Raw genomic sequence first — 18568 nt, 5'->3', positions numbered from 1 at the left:
TTTATCTAGCTCAATTTTGTGAAAAGAGATATGCAATTATAAAAATGCAGACAAACACAAATAAATATGTCAGTATTGTGCATGTTCACATTCACAAATGTGCATCTGAATTTTCACATATATACATATACACAGATATATGTATCTGGTCAGAAGCCAACATCTCTGAGGCTACATAGGAAACACGACAGTTATGTCGTCCTAGAAGTGGGATCCAAAGCAGCTGGGGCAGGACTTTCACTTTGGCACTTCTCTGTTTTAACTGTTTACCATGAACATTTTTTAGCAACAAAAGATTATAATAACAACTGCGTCCCTCTAGTACTTCAAATAAATGCAAATCAAATAGCTAATTAGTGATATAGGACAGGAGAACACCAAGCATACACTGCAGCGGAAGAGAACTGGGAATTCAGAAATAAACCTATATATCTCAATTGATTGACAAGGTATTGGTACAGCTGGATTTTGATATGCAAAAGAAGGAAGTTGAACAGCTACCTCACACCATATACAAAAGTTAACTCAAGAAGGATCAGAGACTTAAAAGTAGGAGCTAAAACAACATAAGGGTAAATAAAAGAAAATATAGAGGTCAGTCTTTATGACCTTGGCTTTGACAGTGCATTTGTTAATAAGACACCAAAAGCACAAGCAACCAAAGAAAATTAGATATTTTGGACTTCCATCCAAATTAAAAAGTTTTATGTACCAAAAGATATAATAAAGCAAGTGAAAAGGCAACCTACAAAATGGTAGAAAATATTTGCAATATTTATATGACAATATATTGTCATACACGTGACAAGGGATATGTATTTAGAATATATGAAGAATCCCCACAATTCAATAATACAAAGAAAAATAACTCAATTTTTAAAATGAACAAAAAAATATCTGAACAGATATTTCTCTGAGAAAGATATACAAATGGCCAATAGGCAAATGAAAAGATGCTCAATATCATCATTTATTAGAGAAACGCAAATTCAAACAATGAGATACCACTTCATACCCACTAGGAAGGCTATAATCAAAAGTCAGAAAACAGTATGGAGGCTCCTCAAGAAGTTAAAATAGAACTCCCCTATGACTCAGCAATTGCATTCCTAGGTATTTGCCCCAATGTAGAGATCCAAAGTGGCACCTGCACCCCAATGTTCATAGCAGCAGTGTCCACAATAGCCAAACTGTGAAAAAAGCCCAGATGTCCATCAACAGATGAATGGATAAAGATGTGGTATATAAATACAATGGAATGTTACCCAGCCATCAGAAAGGATGAAATCTTACCATTTATGTCAACATGGATGGAACTGGAGGGTATTATGCTGAGCAAAATAAGTGAATCAAAGAAAGACAATTATCATATGGTTTCATTCATATGTAGAATATAAGAAAGAGCACAGAGGATCATAGAAGAAAGGAAGGAAAAATCAGAGAGGGAGAGACTCTTAACTATAGGAAACAAACTGAGGGTTGCTGGAGGGAAGGTGGATGGGGGGAATGGAGTAACTGGGTGATGGGCATTAAGGAGGGCATATGATATGATGGGCATTGGGTGTTATATGCAACTAATGAATTATTATTGAACTCTACACAGCAACTAACAATGTACTATAAATTATAAAGTTTAATTTTAGTTTAAATTTTTTAAAAAATCAGATAGTAACAAGCGTTGACAAGGATATGGAGAAATCAGAACCCCCAGCAATATAAAGTTCCACAGCAATGTGGAAACAGTCTGGAAGTCCCTCAAAAGGTTGAGTAGAGAGTTACCATTTGATCTAACAATTCCACTCCCAGATATCAACTCAGGAGAAATGAAAATACATATCCACACAAAAATTTGTACATGAATGCTCCTATCAGCATTATCCATAATAGCCAAAAAGTGTGAAGAACCCAAATGTTCATCAACTGATGAATGAATAAGTAAAATTTGGTCTATCCGCACAATGGAACATTATTTGGCTGTAAAAAAAGAATGAAATACTGATACATGCTACCAAATGAATGAACCTGAAGCCATCATGCTAAGGGAAATAAGCCAGCCACAAAAGGCAACATGTTGTATGACTCCACTTATTTGAAATGTCCAAAATAGGCAAACTTTTAAAGATAAAAAGTAGATTGGTGATTGCCCTGGGCTTGGTTAAAATGTTCTAAAAATTATTGTGATGATAACTACACATACCTGTGAAAATTCTAAAAATCACTGAATCATATGCTTTAAATAGCTAAGTTGTATGGTTTGTGAATCGTATCTCAAAAAACTGCTACAAATAAAAAGAGAACCAAAGACAAAAATGAATAATCTAGATAGGATGTTACTCAGCAAAAACAGGGTATCCCAAGAAAGGTACGCCTGTGTGGGTTCCTAAGGGTGAGAGCAGGATTCAACAGAACAGATGCTACAGTGTATTGGGGAACAGTGGGCATCTCACACAGTGTAGGGCAGGGCACAGAGAAAAGAGGCACAAACAATCAGAGACCAGTGTGCACACAGCTGGAAGTTTATTTTGGAAGGTGTGGGTTGTAAAGGTGGACTTAGATGAAGCCAGTACTAAGAGAAGCTTCAAAGTCAAGCAGAAAGGCTCCAACAATTGCACGGCATTGCTGAAAGTTTCAGAACCAGGAAAATATATATACTGTGTTCTTAGACGATGATCAGCAGTGCTATAAGAGAGCACATGGAGTGGGAAGCAGGACCTCAGTCACGAAGTGACAAGGGCCTGTGGCATCAGCAGGCCTCAGTAAAGAACAAAGCACAGTGCAAAGAAAAAGGAGTTGTGAGGGGCACCTCATGGCTCAGTTAAGCATCTGCCTTCAGCTCAAGTCATGGCCCCGGGGTCCTGGACCTGGAATTGAGCCCCATGTCCACGTCAGGCTCTCTGCTCAGCAGGGAATCTGCTTCTCCCTCTGCCTCTGCCCCTCCCTCTCCACCCATGCTGTTTCTCACTTTCTCTCTCTCTCAAATAAATAAATAAAATCTTAAAAAAAAAAAAAAAAAAAAGATCTTTGATCTGTAGTTAGTGGGAAAATATGAGAATGCCAGGAAAGGGAAATCTAGAAGAGACTATCTTGAAAAAGCAGCAAATGAGCTGGAATGTAAATATGAAATCTCAGATGAAAACAGGGAGAGGGATCCCTGGGTGGCGCAGCGGTTTGGCGCCTGCCTTTGGCCCAGGGCGCGATCCTGGAGACCCGGGATCGAATCCCACGTCAGGCTCCTGGTGCATGGAGCCTGCTTCTCCCTCTGCCTGTGTCTCTGCCTCTCTCTCTCTCTCTGTATGACTATCATAAATTTTAAAAAAAAAGAAAAGAAAACAGGGAGAGAGCCCCAACAGTCCATTGGCTCACTCCTCTATTAGGGCTGCAATAACTAAGCCCTGAAATAAGTTAGAAAGTGAAGGGGTAGCTCTACAGCGCAGCACACCCATTTCTTGCTCAAATTAGCCGCACAGAGGGCCAACATGGGATACCACGCTGGGTGTAAGGTGACAGCATGGCTGACGTGGAATGTTCTGCAGGCAGGCGGCGCACATGGAGCTGGCAGTCAACAGTGAACACAGGCTGCAGGAAAAGATTTGGGTGTCCCAATGGTGTACTGGAACCAGAAGAGCTGATTTTTCAATTTCCAGGAATTCTGCAAGCTGGTTGACTTCAGACAGCAGCTTGAAATTGGCCATGATGGAGAGCATTTCCACCACAGAAACTGGGAAATAACTATACATCAGGGCCCTTTCTTGGGCAGAGATCTGGGTGTTAAACTTTTACCAGCACACCGTGGGGCACCGCTCCCCTTCCTCCATCTACAAGTGGATTCTATGAGACACCCCAGTCCTCTGACGGACAGGGGATGCAGGTATATGTCCTGAGGGAAGAGAGTCCTGGGTGGTCCTGGAATCCATATGCGTATGGATGAAGCATCAATGACGTGGTGTGCATGAAGGGGCAGCTGTGGGCTAGTAATACCTCAATCCTCTCTGTAGGAGGAAGAGCAGGTTCCACATGACCAGGAAGAGCATGCACTGCCCACAAAGAGCCGACCAGTGCAGTGCAGCAACTAGCCAGGGCACCATAACTACAATCCATTCTCCTTCATCAAGTATCTGCTTAGTAAGCATCCACTGTGTGACAGTAATGTTTGAGAAACCATAGGTGAAAAGAAACAGCGAGAAAACTGCAGTGAAAGAGACACGGTCCCTGTTTCATAGAGCTTACATTCTTATGGGAAGTGAGACAATAAACAAGTAAACAATTTTGCATCTTATTTCATCCAACCTAAGACACCACCAATTGTAAATCACACTGTTATTTTCATATAACCCGAAGAAAAAGACACCAATGAAATTAATTTTCCACCTATTATACAATATCCTATTCCAGAGATATTAAAACATGTGTCTTAAAGATCAGTGAAGCATGTTAGGTGACAAGTTCTAGGAAAGATTAAAATACAGAACTGCAGGGAGGGGGTAGGGGGTTGTTCAGGAAGCCACAGGCACTGGGGAAGGCCCCTTAGAGGTGAGAACACTAATATTAATACTTCCACCCCAAATGAGGAGGTCCTGACCACACCTACATGTTGAGATCCCGGAGAAAATTATCTAGCCCCAAGCAGAGGCACCGAGTAAATGCAAAGCCTCTGAGAAGAATGGAGTCTGGAACATCCAAGTGCCTAACAGAAGGCCAGTGTGTGAGAAGGAGGATGGGACCAGATGACCAGGCCAAGGAGGCAGGCAAAGGCAAGACCACAAGCCCTGGCAGACCAGTATAAGAAGCCAAAATTTGATCCAAAGACCCAGGAAACTATGAGGGGTTCTACACAGGTGAGTCAGAGGCTCTGATATCCTCAGCCCAGCCTGGGGGCATCCACTAAACCGTACCACTTGGTGAGTGAGGGGTTAAGGAAAACATTGGCAAGCTTCTTGTTGGCAGTAGAAGATTTGTAATATTTTTTAATGTTGCTACAAAATACAGCAAGTAATATTTTAATCAACAAATATACATATACACACAGTCGTCATGTGAGAATAAACACCATCTGGGCAATGCTCCCTATACCAACAGAACCAGAATGGGGGCCTCCGGAGCCAGACGGGTCTGGGAGCTCGGTGCCAAAGGCCCACTGGTCACTGTGCCATGAGAGGCAGCTAGACAGGGTCCTCTATGGTCAAGAGACAGAGGGCCACATCCACAGCAGTGCAGGGAACAGGAGCACTACCTGTGCTCCACTGTGTGGCCTGGACTCAGTTCTTTGGCTTCTCTGAGCATCATGTCTCTCACCTACAAAATGAGGGCCTCTGGAAGCTGGACTGATTACAATCTATGGCTCAGGAGCTCAATGCTTTGGGGTCAGGCAGTTCTGGGTTTGAATTCCAACTAAGCCACTCACTAACTACATGACCTTGGGTGAGGGACTTCATATCCGTAAATCAGTTTCATCATCTGTGAGACGGAAATAATTAATGGTCCAGACTGTGGGGCTGTGGCGAGAATTAAACGGAACAATCCACACAAAGCAGTCGGCACAAAGTCAACCACCAATATCAGCTATTACAGGAAATAGCAAAGTGGTTTACAAATACTAATTATCACCCATACGAGGCACATACTGAGTGTGCAAAAATGCACAAACTAATCAATAACAATAATGATGGTTAACAGCTGCCATGTACTATACACTGAGTAGTCCACGTGCAGCTCTGTGACCTTGAGCAGGCTTCTTCACTCTTCTTCCATAATCGGCACAAAATTAAATTGGGCATATTCTTTTTAAAGCACTCACCATTCTGACAGTGAGTGGCTCAAACCTGAACCTGCGCTCAGCCTAGAGTGCCATGGGGACTGCAAGGAGGGGGCCTTGTCTTGCCTCCACTGCGGCACAGGTGCCTGATGCCTCCCCGAGTCTCCAGTGACAACCTCCTCCCCTCTCCAGCCCACCACCCTCCACCAGCTCTATGGTAGTGGGTGGGCAGCCATAGACAGCTAAGTCAGACCTCTGTCGAGGGCATGCATGGACAGAGACTTCATAACTTCCATAGTAGCAAACATGGCTGGGAAACCAGGCCCCACCTCCTACTGATCATCACCCCATGATGGCAACCAAACGCTTCCCTTACCCAAAAGCACTGAATTTATAGGCAAGTTCCCAAAGAGGGGGCAAGAGGTCTGTGAGTTAAGTCATGTGGCCACCTCACAACTAGAAGGCTGGGGAGCAGGGTGCTGCTTCACAGAACACACATGGGTATTCCCCATTTCCGACGGAAGAATGATACCAGGAGTGAGTATTGTTCTGCAGCCACAATACACCAGAGCAGATCAGAGTCACAAGAACTACGAGTCATGATGCCTACTAATACCAACCGTGACATGCAGCCAGCACTCACTCTGCACAGACCACCTCTTTAATACTCACAGTTTAATGCCTGCTTTCCAGTTGAGGAAACCAAGGCACAAAGTAGTTAAAGCACTCACCCCCTATCAGGAAGTTCCCAGGGTGCAAGCTCCACCGCACAGCAGGATGCCAGGCTCCTGAACCACTCTGTTGGTGGGCTGTGGGAGCAAAGGGATGCTGACCCTGACAAAAGCAGGGAAAAGGAACTCAGAGGCAGGAGGTCCTCCCCCCACCCCAAAAGGACAACTACCACAAAAGCAATGAAAGGCAGAGGAGCCAGGATTGCTAAGCCACAGAACACTAGTCAGTCAGAAAAGGGCAACTTCCTGCATTTTCCTGACGACCCTGTCTGAAGCCAGAATCCTGCCATCACTCCTTCGCTCCTTTCCTCAGCCTCATTTCTCCTCACTCGCTAGCCACAGAACATAACGCACCTGTGACCACCCGCTTGCCATCATCCCACCAGAACACAAGCGCCATGGGACTGTTTTGCCCTTGCTGTATCTCTAGTGCCTAGCAAGTGCCAGGCACACTGGACATGCTCAAATATCTGTTAAACACATGAACTAGGAACGCCTGAGTGGTTCAGTGGTTGAGCATCTGCCTTCGGCCCAGGGTGTGATCCCAGGGTCCTGGGATCGAGTCCCACATCGTGCTCCCTGCATGAAGCCTGCTTCTCCCTCTGCCTAGGTCTCTGCCTCTGTGTCTCTCATGAATAAATGATTAAAATCTTAAAAAAAAAAAAACACATGAACTAAAGAAATATTTATTAAAGGCCCAGGTCCCTAACACTAAGCTACTACAACAGAGTATGTCAAGATATAAAGGTCAAGAACTCTGTGCTCCAAGAGCTTATGGTCAGATGGGGGCCCAGTAGGGCGAAGGCCCAGAGCTGCCAAGCCATCAGGCGACAGAAGTTGAGTTTGCACGCCCAGGCGCTCTCCAGAAGGAACCTAAGTGTCAGTGGGAAGGGAGGCAGCCTGAGATGGGCCTGAACAGATAACCGCAGACAGGGCTAGGAGTCGAGGGGTGTTCTGGAAAGGAAGGACACACAGAAGGCATAGAGGGAGAAGTCTGAGGTTCGGCATGACCGAGGGCAGGTCCATGAAGGGAGTAAGACATGCAGGGCTGGCAGGCTCCACCCAGTGAGGGCCCTGAATGACAGGATAAGGAAAATGGAATTTTTTTTCAGCAATCAGCTGCTGATGCTTTCTAGGCAGGGCATCAGTCACAATCTCCTCTTCATATAGAATACCCTGGCACAGCAGCAAGAAGGGCTGAGGTGACAAAGAGCTAGAGCCAGGGTCGCTGCCACAAACAGTGCACATGAGGAGCAAGAGGGCTAGGAAGTGTAATCTCTGTAGGAGTTGGGGCAGTGGGGGTGTGGGGGTTGCAAAAGACTCCACACAAGTGAAGTAACCAGAGATCTGGCATCTGAATGAACAGGGCAAGTGAAAAAAGCAATTTACAAAGTGGTATATGCACTATGTTCTCATTTGGGCTATAAAAAGGAAGGGTATGCTTGTATAGGGAGGCTTGGAAAAAGCCTGAAAGGATTCATGAAAAATTATGAACATTTGGAATTTAAAAATAAGATGCATTTTGCAAGAAGTCTTAAAGGAAAAACAAGGGAAAGATGACAGCAAGACCCAGGCCCAGCTCACTGGAGAGGGAGGCACCCTCGCAGAGCAGAGAACTACTCTGTAAGTGTGTGTGCCTCATTTGAAATCCATTCAGGGAGCTCTGTCCCCCAGGCAAATCAACACACTACACAGGATGCTGCAAAGAGGTTGCCTGTGGAGAAAGGAATGAGGGAATCCCTGGCATCAGTGCCCAGAGAGGGGATAGAATGCTCTCCTACACCAGAATGGGGAAACAAAGCTCAGCCGGGGCAGAGGAACTCAGATGGAGGAGTGGGGACGGAGCTCCTGTTCAGAGATAACGCCACGTACAGCCTACCTAATATCCATTGAGCAAGCTCCATGGGCTTGCTAGACCCCGGGCTAAACGTACTTCCACTTTACAGATGAAGAAATTGGAGTCAGGGAGGTGAAACAACCCACCGAAGATCAAAGGAAGTCTTAAATGCTTGGGCCAAGACACGGATCCCAACTCTGGGCACCTAACAGTGATACTTGCACGAGTGAAGGCAGTAATACAGATCCACTCTGATGTGGCAAGTAACCATGTCCTCAGAATGGCCAATTCAAGAAAAATAAAACTGATGATACTTTATTGAGCCCCCAGGTAGGGAGTGGGGGGGGAGCACATATGGACTCACAAAACAGCTTACTTAAATTAAGAGAATGGCAACATGAAAATTAGCACTTTTTTAGTCTTAACATGTTACTCATCAAGACACATGTGAGAAGTAGCTTCCTAAACATTACTCTTTACATTAGCAAATGCTTTGATGTTCACCAAATGAGTTCACAGCCCCAGCTCCCTTTCAGGCAGGAGAGGCAACATCCTCCTCAAGTAAAGATGGAGAAGGTATGGTGCAGAGAAGCAGCTCGCCCAAGGTTTTATTGTGAGTCTGCAGCAACCAGGCCTGCACAGCCATGGCCAAGACCATTCGGGACAACACTGAGGATCCGCTGGGTGCCAGGAGATAACCTGCGGTTCACCACCCTGTCCAAGCTGGGCCTAAGGCTTCTCCAGTCAGGCTGAGCACCTGAGGCAGTTTCCAGAAGAATGAGCTTGCAGGAAAGTCAGGTCTGTCAGTGGCTCCTGATGCCTTAGACACCCCAATCCCTGTGGAGGCATTGCCCAATCTTGTGGTTCTAAAAAGATTCCTCTCCTTGCCTAAAGCTGTTGCCTTGGAGATTTCGTTCACTAGTCTTTCAGCTTTCTATGAGCTGAAATTAGATCCACCGGCTGCTCACCACAGATTTAAATCCCAGAATGTCAGAACAAGAAGAGCCCTTGGAGACCTCCTACACCAAGCATGGCAAATACAAATGTCTACAGGCATGAGGCAAGTGACAAAATTAATAGAATGGGCCTGGTAATGGAAAAAAAAAAGTGCAAGGACAACATGGTGGGGACAGTGATGAGAGTCTAGGCCCCCTGAAGAGGGCAGCTACCTTGCACCTCCAGGAAAGTATCGCCATATGGGAACGTGGACTAGACTTCCAGTTCTTCCCCCAAAGAGCTAAAAATTGGATTTACGTAAAGCCTCCAAGTTTGAAATGTTGGCAATCAATTCAGATCAATTAATACCACAAAGTTTCTGGACTTACGGTTTGGAGTAAGAAAAACCAGCTCTGGGCTAGGTACTGGGGACAGAAAAACAAACAGATAGGACTCCTTACTCACAGGGCAGCAAGGGAGGAAGCAAGGAAGAGATTAGCTCTGCCTAAGCAGTAAGTACTGGGAGGTGAGCACCAAGTCCTCAAGACCCAGGACAGGGACAATCCAGAGTGAGTGAGTGACATCACTGAGGGTGACTTTCAGAAGGTAACACCTGAATAGGACCTGAGGATGACAAGGAATTTGGCCAGTCACAGGAAGAGAAAATAGTGCAAAGAACAGAACCACAGGCACAGAAGCACGAAGCAGTTCCAAGTGCAGCAGGAGCAGGTGTCTTCCCAGCCAACATGGGCAATGAAAGGCAGCAAGTAGCCCCACACAAACAGGGCACCATAAGCCAGGCCCCAGAATGTGCCTTTAACCCAAGGGAGTGACATAATTAGCTTTAACTCTGCACAATCACCGATGCACCCAGCTGGTAAGGGTGACTGCCTCAGAGGGCAAGTCAGATGAAACAAGTGGGAAGGGAGATGAACTTTTTCCCTATGTGCCTCCTTTGGAACTGCCTGAATTTTATTACCATTTGCCTGAAACCTGTTCAAAAGTAAAATTTATGGGGTTTTTTATTACCCTGCTAGCACTAGGAGGTATAGATTGGTGGGAGGCAAGTCTTTTGGGAAAAGAAACAATTTATCAGATGGTCAAGGGAAGATGGAATGGACCAGAAAAAGATAAAGGGTAAGCAAGGATAAAGAGAGGCAAAAACAAAGAAATAGAAGGGAAAATGCAAGATCTGTCATTAAATGTAGAGAAAAAAAGGAACATGGGACCCAGTTTTCTGGCTGAGGGACTGGCTGGCTAGAGCCATCTGTAGCAAAAGAAATAAGTGATTCTGAGGGAAGCAGAGGGGATGCAGGTGAGTTCCAGTGGGTATAGTGAATTACACGCACCCATGGGATATGCAATGGGACACCTCTGGGTGTCCAAAAGTCATATTTAGAATCCAAAAGTCAACAGCTCACGAATGAGAATGAAAGAGAATGGCCACAGCCAGGTGCAGAAGGGAGAGGGCTCAACTAGGAAACATTCTGAAGCCTCCACCAGCGGCAGGGAAACAGTAAAGCCAGCAGGTTTGATCTGGAAACCAGAGCTGCTGCAGAAGAGCGTGCAGTGACCCCCCCACCAAGAGGTGGGAAAGGTAGACTGGAAACCTGAAGGATCAAAGATGCTTCTGGTGCAGTATCTTTACTTCCCAAATGAGGGAACTGACCCAAGATGACTTAGTAAGAGTTAGCGTTAACAACTATCCTTATATTTACATGACTTTATAGGTTTCACTTTTACAGAGAAAGATATTCAACACCATATTGTGACACAGTTAGGGAGCATTATCAGGATGGGATTTCATCTTACACACGGGTTATAGTCAAACATCAGAAAAAAAATGTAAGATAGAAATCACCCTAACTCTTATACCATTTAAATGTCATTATTATCCACTATAGTACTATCAAGAGAAAATTTAAAGGATGTTCAAAAAACCCTTGATAGTTGCTAAATCTGCCCCTAAAGTATAGCATGGTTGTATGCACAGCCCTTTACTGTCCTCAAACGCAGTGAGTTTGGGAACCCCTGAGCCAGATGAATAGGGGGCACTAAAGAAATGTCCAACACAGGTACCCGAGTCTTCATCTGTCTTTAAGATGATCCTCTACTCCTCAGCAGCCGAAGGTGGAAAAGTAGAGAAACTTAAAGTGCTCTGCTTCCCTGCAGAATTGGCTCCACTTTGTTTCCTGGTATCTCTCACCATGTGTCGGATGTAATGTTTCGGAAACATCAAAAAGAACATCAAAAAGAAGAAGAAGAACAACAACAACAACAACACCTGGGATAGCACCTCACCCAAGGAATGGCACGCAATGTGTGCCAGCAATGCTTGCTGGACCTGACATCCAGATCCACACACCATTCACAGGAAAGTGTAAGGAAATTGGTCATTCATTTCCTGACTTTCCAAATTGGCAATTCCTATGGTGGCCCCATTAACTACAATTCCCCCATATGGTTAGCCAGATAGAGTGCTAAAGCTGGGGATGTCTGGGGAGGACTTATGATTCAACTCCTTCAAAGCACCTATGCTGAAGAGGTCCACCTTGCATATAAGGAGAGAGACTTACTGGTTTGAGTGTCAGAGTCCAAGGTCAGGACTTTGAGACACTTTGCTCACCAGCTGCTTCTAAGCAATCAACTAAGATGAAGGGTGCAATATAAAGATTTATTTACTTGTAAGAGTGAGAGAGAGAGAACACGCATGCAAGAATGGAGGGAAGAGCAGGCAGAGAGAATATTTCAAGCAGACTCCATGCCAAGCATGGAGTCCAAGGTAGGACTTAATATCACAACATATGAGATCATGACCTGATCCAAAACTGAGTCAGACACCCAATCAACAGAGCCACCTGGGAACCCCGTGAAGGATACGACATAAAACAATCTGATAAGGAGCATCAATATTCATGTTGAGACTCAAGAAGCCTATCACTGCGCAATACCAATGTGAAAAGGAAGTTTGCTGCATACAACTAGGATAAGTTTGTATTAAAGCTTGGAAATATAACAAGTAGAAGAATAAAATTCTCATGTGCAAATGTCAAAGATCACAGTTAGGCAAAAGAAGGATCATCAGTTCATTAATCCAAGCATGTAATCTAACACACACATATTAATGAGCCAGACTCTGAAATATATAGTCTTTGCACTCCAAGAAACTACAAACAAAAAACAGAATATAGTAACAGAGAGGAAGACATAATTGCGAATATTAAAAGATAAAATCATCAACCTTATAAAAGGCAACTAAGAAAACCTTACAGCTAACATACTTAATAGTGGAACTCTGAATGTTTTCTATCTAAGGTCAGGAGAAAGGCAAAGGCATCACTGTCACCACTTCTATTCAATACTGTACTGAAGGTTCTAGGCAATGCAATAAAGGAAGAAAATCAAAGAAAGGGCATCCAGACTAGAAAGGAAGAAGGAAAATTTTCCTTATTTGCAGTCACCACGATCCTACCTATATAAAAATCACAAGGAATCCACAGGAAAATACTACTAAATATGTGATTTCAGCAAGGTTGCAGGATACAGGATCAAAACACAAAAATCAATTATATTTCTACATACTAGAAATGAAGACTTCAAAAATTAAATTAGGAAAATAATTACATTCATAATAGCATCAAAAAGAATAAAATACTTAAAAATAAATTTAGGAAAAAAATGTAAGACTGCTCACTGAAAGTATAAAACATTGCTGAAACAAGTTTTTAAAAGATATAAATAGAGATTTCATATTCATAGATCAGAGGACTTCATTTTGCTAAAACAACAATTCCCCCCAAGTTAATCTACAGATTCAATACAAACCCCATCAAAATCCTCATATGCTTTTTTTTTTCAGAGAAGTTGCCAACTGATCCTAAAATGTATATGGAAATGCAAAGAATTCAGAACATCCAAAACAATCTTAATAAAAAACAAACAACAAAAAAACCTGGTATTTTTGTATTTCCCAGTTTTGAAACTTACTACAAAGCTACAATAATGACAGTGTTGTATTAGCATAAAGATAGACATATAGCATACAGATTAACGGAACTGTCAACATAATTGAAAGTCCAGAAATAAATCCTTATGTTTTCGGTCAACTGATATTCACAAAGGTCCCAAGTTAATTCAATGGGGAAAGGGCAGTCTTTTCAACTAGTTTGAAATAAAGTTTGAAAATAAAGTCTTAAAATTTTAGACTTTTCATGCAAAAAAAGATGGATTTAGATCAAGGTTCGATGAATTATAATGCTTGAACCAAATCTAACCCCACACTTGATTTTATAAATAAAGTTTTATTAGAACATAGTCACACCCATTTGTTTATATACTGACTGTGGCTACCAGGACAGAGTTGAGTAGCAGTGAGAAAACATTCTTGTCAGCAAAGTAGAAAGTATTTACCAACCAATCATTTACAGAAAAACTTTGCCAACCCCTGATTTAAAGCCTTACCTCCTAACATGTATAAAAATTAACTCAAAATGTATCATAGAACTAAACATAAAAGCCAAAACTACAAAGCTCTTAGGAAAAAATATAGGAAAAAAGATCCATAACCCTGGGTTAGGCAAAGATTTCTGAGCTATGACACCAAAAGGACAATTAATAAAATGATAAATTAAACTTCATCAAAATTACAAACGTTTGCACTTCAAAGACACCATTAAGAAAATGAAAAGACAAACCATATATTGGGAAAAAATATTTACAATGTATAATATGATAAAGGACCTGTATCCAGCAAAAGAAATCTTATAACTCAATAATAAAAAGACAACCCTAGGAAAAGTGGCAAAAGATTCAAATACATATTTCACCAAAGAAAATATATGGATGGCAAATAAGGCCATGAAAAAATGTTCAACATGATTAGATACTTGGGAAATACAAATTCAAATCACAATGAAATACCATTTCCCACCCATTCAAATGGCTATAATTAAAAAGATAAACAATAACAAGTGTTGGTGAGGATATGAAGAAAATGGAACCCTCATCTACTGCCAGTAGGAATGTAAAATAGTAGAACCACTTTAGAAAATAGTTTGACAGTTTCTTGAAAAGTTAAACCTAACAACTCACCAAGTTCGTAAACTGAATGACCCAGCAATTCTACCCTTAGGTATCTATCCAAGAAAAAGGAAAACATATGTACACACACACGCATACACACACAGAAAAGAAGCTTGTATACAAGTGTTCACAGCAACATTATTCCTAACAGTGAAGACCCGGAAACAATTCAAATGTCCATAAACTCATGACTGGATAAACAAAATGCAGCACAGCCTGGCAATGAAACACTACTCACCCATAAAAAGGCACAAACTACTGATAACATGCTATATCAACAAGCCAACATCAAAAACATTATGTTAAGTGAAAGAAGCCAGACATAAAAGATGCAGGAGTGCATTTATATGAAATGTCCAGAAAAAACAAATTTATAGCAACAGAAGGATTAGTGGTTACCTGGGGCTGGGTATGGGAGTGGGGAGCGACTGCAAATAGGCACAAAGGGTCTTTTTAGGTCTTGTGAACAAATGTTTTAAAATCCAATTGTGGTGGGACACCGGGGCGGTTCAGTGGTTGAGCATCCACCTTTGACTCAGGTCGTGATCCCGGGCTCCTGGGATGGAATCCTGCATCAGGTTCCCCAGGAGTAGCCAGCTTCTCTCTCTGCCTGTGTCTCTGTCTCCCTCTGCGTCTCTCATGAATAAATAAATAAAATATTTTTTTTTTAAATCCAATTGTGGTGACAGTTTCTCAACTCTAAATTTCTAAAAATCAAAAGGTTGAATTTTACATGTAAAAGACATCTCAAAAACGCTATAAAAAAAAAAAAAAAGAGGGACACCTGCGTGGTTCAGTGGTTGAAGTGTCTGCCTTCGGCTCAGGGCATGATCCTGGGATCCAAGATAGAGTCCCCACATTTGGGATCCCTGCGGGGAGCCTGCTTCTCCCACTGCCTGTGTCTCTGTCTCTCATGAATAAATAAATCTTTTTTAAAAAAATAAATAAATAAAAAGAAAAATCACCATCACTGAATAATCTTTCCAAAGCGCCACTCCTAATTATAGACTTGCAATGTTGCCTCCAAGGAAACATATAGACAGCCTTCCCCGGCACTCAGAGTCCATCCCCTGTTCAGCCTCCACATCCCAACCCCAGTGTGGCTGCCAAGTACATGGCCTGTGGAGCTGGAAGGTCTAGCCTCCAGCTCTACCACTAACCAGCTGTGACCTTGGGTTACTTCACCTCCTTGAACCTGTGTCCTATCTGAGATGGGGAGAACAGCTCACAAGGTCAGCGAGGGGAAGGTCTGAGCTAGTGCTCAGAAAACACAGCTCAGCCCACACTTCTCACGGCTGGCTCTGGTGCATCTTCAGTGTCCCCTCCTCAGGGTGGCAGTGTCTGCCGTCCCACCTCCAATGGGGAGTCCCCGTTACTTTGCACACTTTTGTTTCCTTCAGCACACTTGCAGTGCTTTTTTATTCTTTTGACTTTTTCTTCCTTTTGGTCTGTTCCTGCTACTGGGCTGAGGTTTCCATGAGGGCGAGGATCTTGTGCTTCGTTCATCCCTTACTGTCTCTGCAAGGCCAGGCCCAGTACCTAACAAGTAACGTGTTCGTATTTATTGAGGTGACAGGTTAAGTGGGGGCTAGTGGGGCAGTGCTCAGGCATAGGGCTTCTCTGGCAATGGCATGTTTGGGGACTATTTCTTGTGCATCTTTCTACATCCTCCTTGGTCCTCCCCTAAAGCAGTGGTCCAAACTTGCCTCATGGAAAACAATGGATAATGGTAAATGTGATGTAGCCCTGAGAGCGTAATGAGCCTGGGGACATAAGGATCATGCAGCAGGCCAGCAAGTGACTTGGAAAGAATGGCAGCAGTTGGAAGGGGAAAAGGCTGGAGAACAGTGAGTCTACATGTTGAAAAGCAACCAACTTTATCTGCATTACCAAATATTGGCTGTTTACATGGGGCAAAGAGGAAAAGTGGGCACACACAGGACATTATGACCATGCATGCACCTTCTCTCATTGGAGGATGAGGTTAAATAGACTGGATAAAAAGTAATCTTTATGTATTTCACACATGCTTGCTCTGAAAACTGCAGTTGAATATAATTGCAGCATTTTGCATTAATTAAATTTCTTTTACCTTCCTTGGAATTAGGGCTTGAACTCAATATGTAAATTTATGCAAATTAATTGCAAAGTAGCAAGGCCCTAGAACTGAATCTTAAGGAAACTAGAGCACTTTCCAAGATCAGGGCCTGGGGATTAAATATGAGTGTCTTTAAGAATATTTAACTTTCTCTGAAGAACCTGGGGCAGATACTCTTCTCTGGCATCTACCTTCTATTAAAGTAACTTCTCATTTGGCTCATCTAACAATCTCTACTGATTTTTACTTGCCTGCTTAAGGAGAAGGTGGACTCTCCAACCCTCAAGTAACTCTGCTAGTAGAAAAAACCCCTACACCAAACACTTCATTACCATCACTTCCTTTTTCAAATCTCCCTCCCCAAAACCAGGCACAAAAGTGCAAGGAAGGAAGGGAGGAAGGAGAGGAAGGAAGGAGAGGAAGGAGAGGAAGGAGAAGAAGGAGAAGAAGGAGCTCTCATAGTATGGGGCCATACTCTGGGCAAGTCATTCTTCTCTCTGATGAATCTGCCCAGCATTCAGTCACCAAAGCTCCCTTCAGCTTCAACAGTCTCTGGGAGAAAACAAGTGGGGTACCAGTACTGTCAGAACAGGCAGAGGCTGTGACACACAATTTTCAGGCTGCCTTGCCTATTACTTAGGAAAGGAGCCTGGAGTAGTGAGAAAAGGCTGTTTCTTGCACTCAAAAGATCTGGACTCAAGCCCCATCAGCCAATCAGGTAACGCTCTGAACAAATTCTTTAACAGCTCTAAGCCTGACTTTCCATCTTTAACAAGAACTTCTACTTTGCAGAATTGTTAAGGGCACTAGAAACAAAATGTAGTAGTCTGATACGATGGCCCCCAAAATGATCTTCTGTCAACTCAGAGGAACTCACCTTCAAAAGGACCCCCTTGAATCTCAGGAGACCCTGACTGACCTAACCTTCCAAACTTCCCAAACACTGGATACCAGGTGACAAAGGTGAGAGCCCCCAAACAGAGCCAAGGGTGTTCTTCTAAATTCCAGTTCAGGCTCCTACTTCTCAACCTTCAAACATGGGCCATCTGCTCCCTATTTTGTCTTCTCTGGAGCCAGGTCAAGACTAGATAACATCTAGCAAGCACCCACTGTGCTAAGCACTAGACTAGACTAAGAACAGAGGCCATCACAAAACACAAGCACTTCTAAACACTTCCATATACATCTTCATCTTATCCTAGGCAGTACCTGGGATTATACAGCCTCCCCTAATTTTCTTAAGAATGTGGTCATTGAGACTCAAAAGAGAAGTTGTTCACCCAAGGCCACATAGCTAATAAGCATCTGCCTGGGAGTCAGACCTCCTGATGTCTTTTTCTGAGCTACTCTCTAATTCGCCTATACTCAGCTCTGCATTTTGTTTGGATTTGGTGGCTGTTTCACTGGGCTTATCCATTTAGCCACCCAACAATCATTTACAAACCACAATGTGCCAGGCACAAGTGCATGAAGTGCAGCATTCAATCAACAGGCCCTGGGGTTGGCCTGCTTCAATCGCAGCTCTTCCTCTTGTTGACCTGGGCGGAGTTACGTCATCTCTCAGTGTCTAATCTGTCCTTAGTCTGCAAAATGGGCAAACAGTGTTCTACCTCTCTCACCGGGCTGTTGAAAAGTAAATGAGAGGTTGCCTGTAAAGGACTCAGTGGAACCCATGGTCCCCACTAAGCACTCAAATGTGGGCTGCTTTTAGACTTCTCCTAGGTTCTGGGGATGGAGTCGTGACTCAGAAATGAAGCTTAGCCTCAAGGAGCTTACACGTGGTGGGAAACACAATAAATAATCAAGTTTCCAATGGTGACTCACGCCTACTAGGAAAAACCACGTGTGACGGAGGGAGGGGGCTACTTTAGAAGACTGGTCACCGAAGAATGCTCGGATGATCCTCACCCCGCCAACAAGAGGCAGATCCAGGAAAAGCTGGGGGAGTAGAAACCGCCAACGCAGCGGTGAACGCCAGGAGCCGCCCCTGGAGCCGCCCCTGGAGCCGCCCCTGGAGCCGCCCCTGGAGCCGCCCCTGGAGCCGCCCGGGCCAACGCCGCGCAGTCGGAAGGCCGCGGGGCGGGGCGCGGGGCGGGGCGCGGGGCGGGGCGCGGGGCGGGGCGCGGGGCGGG

General features: G+C 43.7%; 1 protein-coding gene across 6 annotated transcripts in view; it reads right to left on the bottom strand.

Moving 5' to 3' along the window:
• The window catches only part of CHCHD6 (coiled-coil-helix-coiled-coil-helix domain containing 6), a 249332-nt gene that overhangs the window by 230007 nt on the left and 757 nt on the right, over window positions 1-18568 (bottom strand). The window lies entirely within an intron of this gene.

Source organism: Canis lupus, chromosome 20, assembly GCF_011100685.1.
Source record: "Canis lupus familiaris isolate Mischka breed German Shepherd chromosome 20, alternate assembly UU_Cfam_GSD_1.0, whole genome shotgun sequence".
Classification (NCBI taxonomy): Eukaryota; Metazoa; Chordata; class Mammalia; order Carnivora; family Canidae; genus Canis; species Canis lupus.
This window is presented reverse-complemented; position numbering and strand designations above follow the sequence as displayed.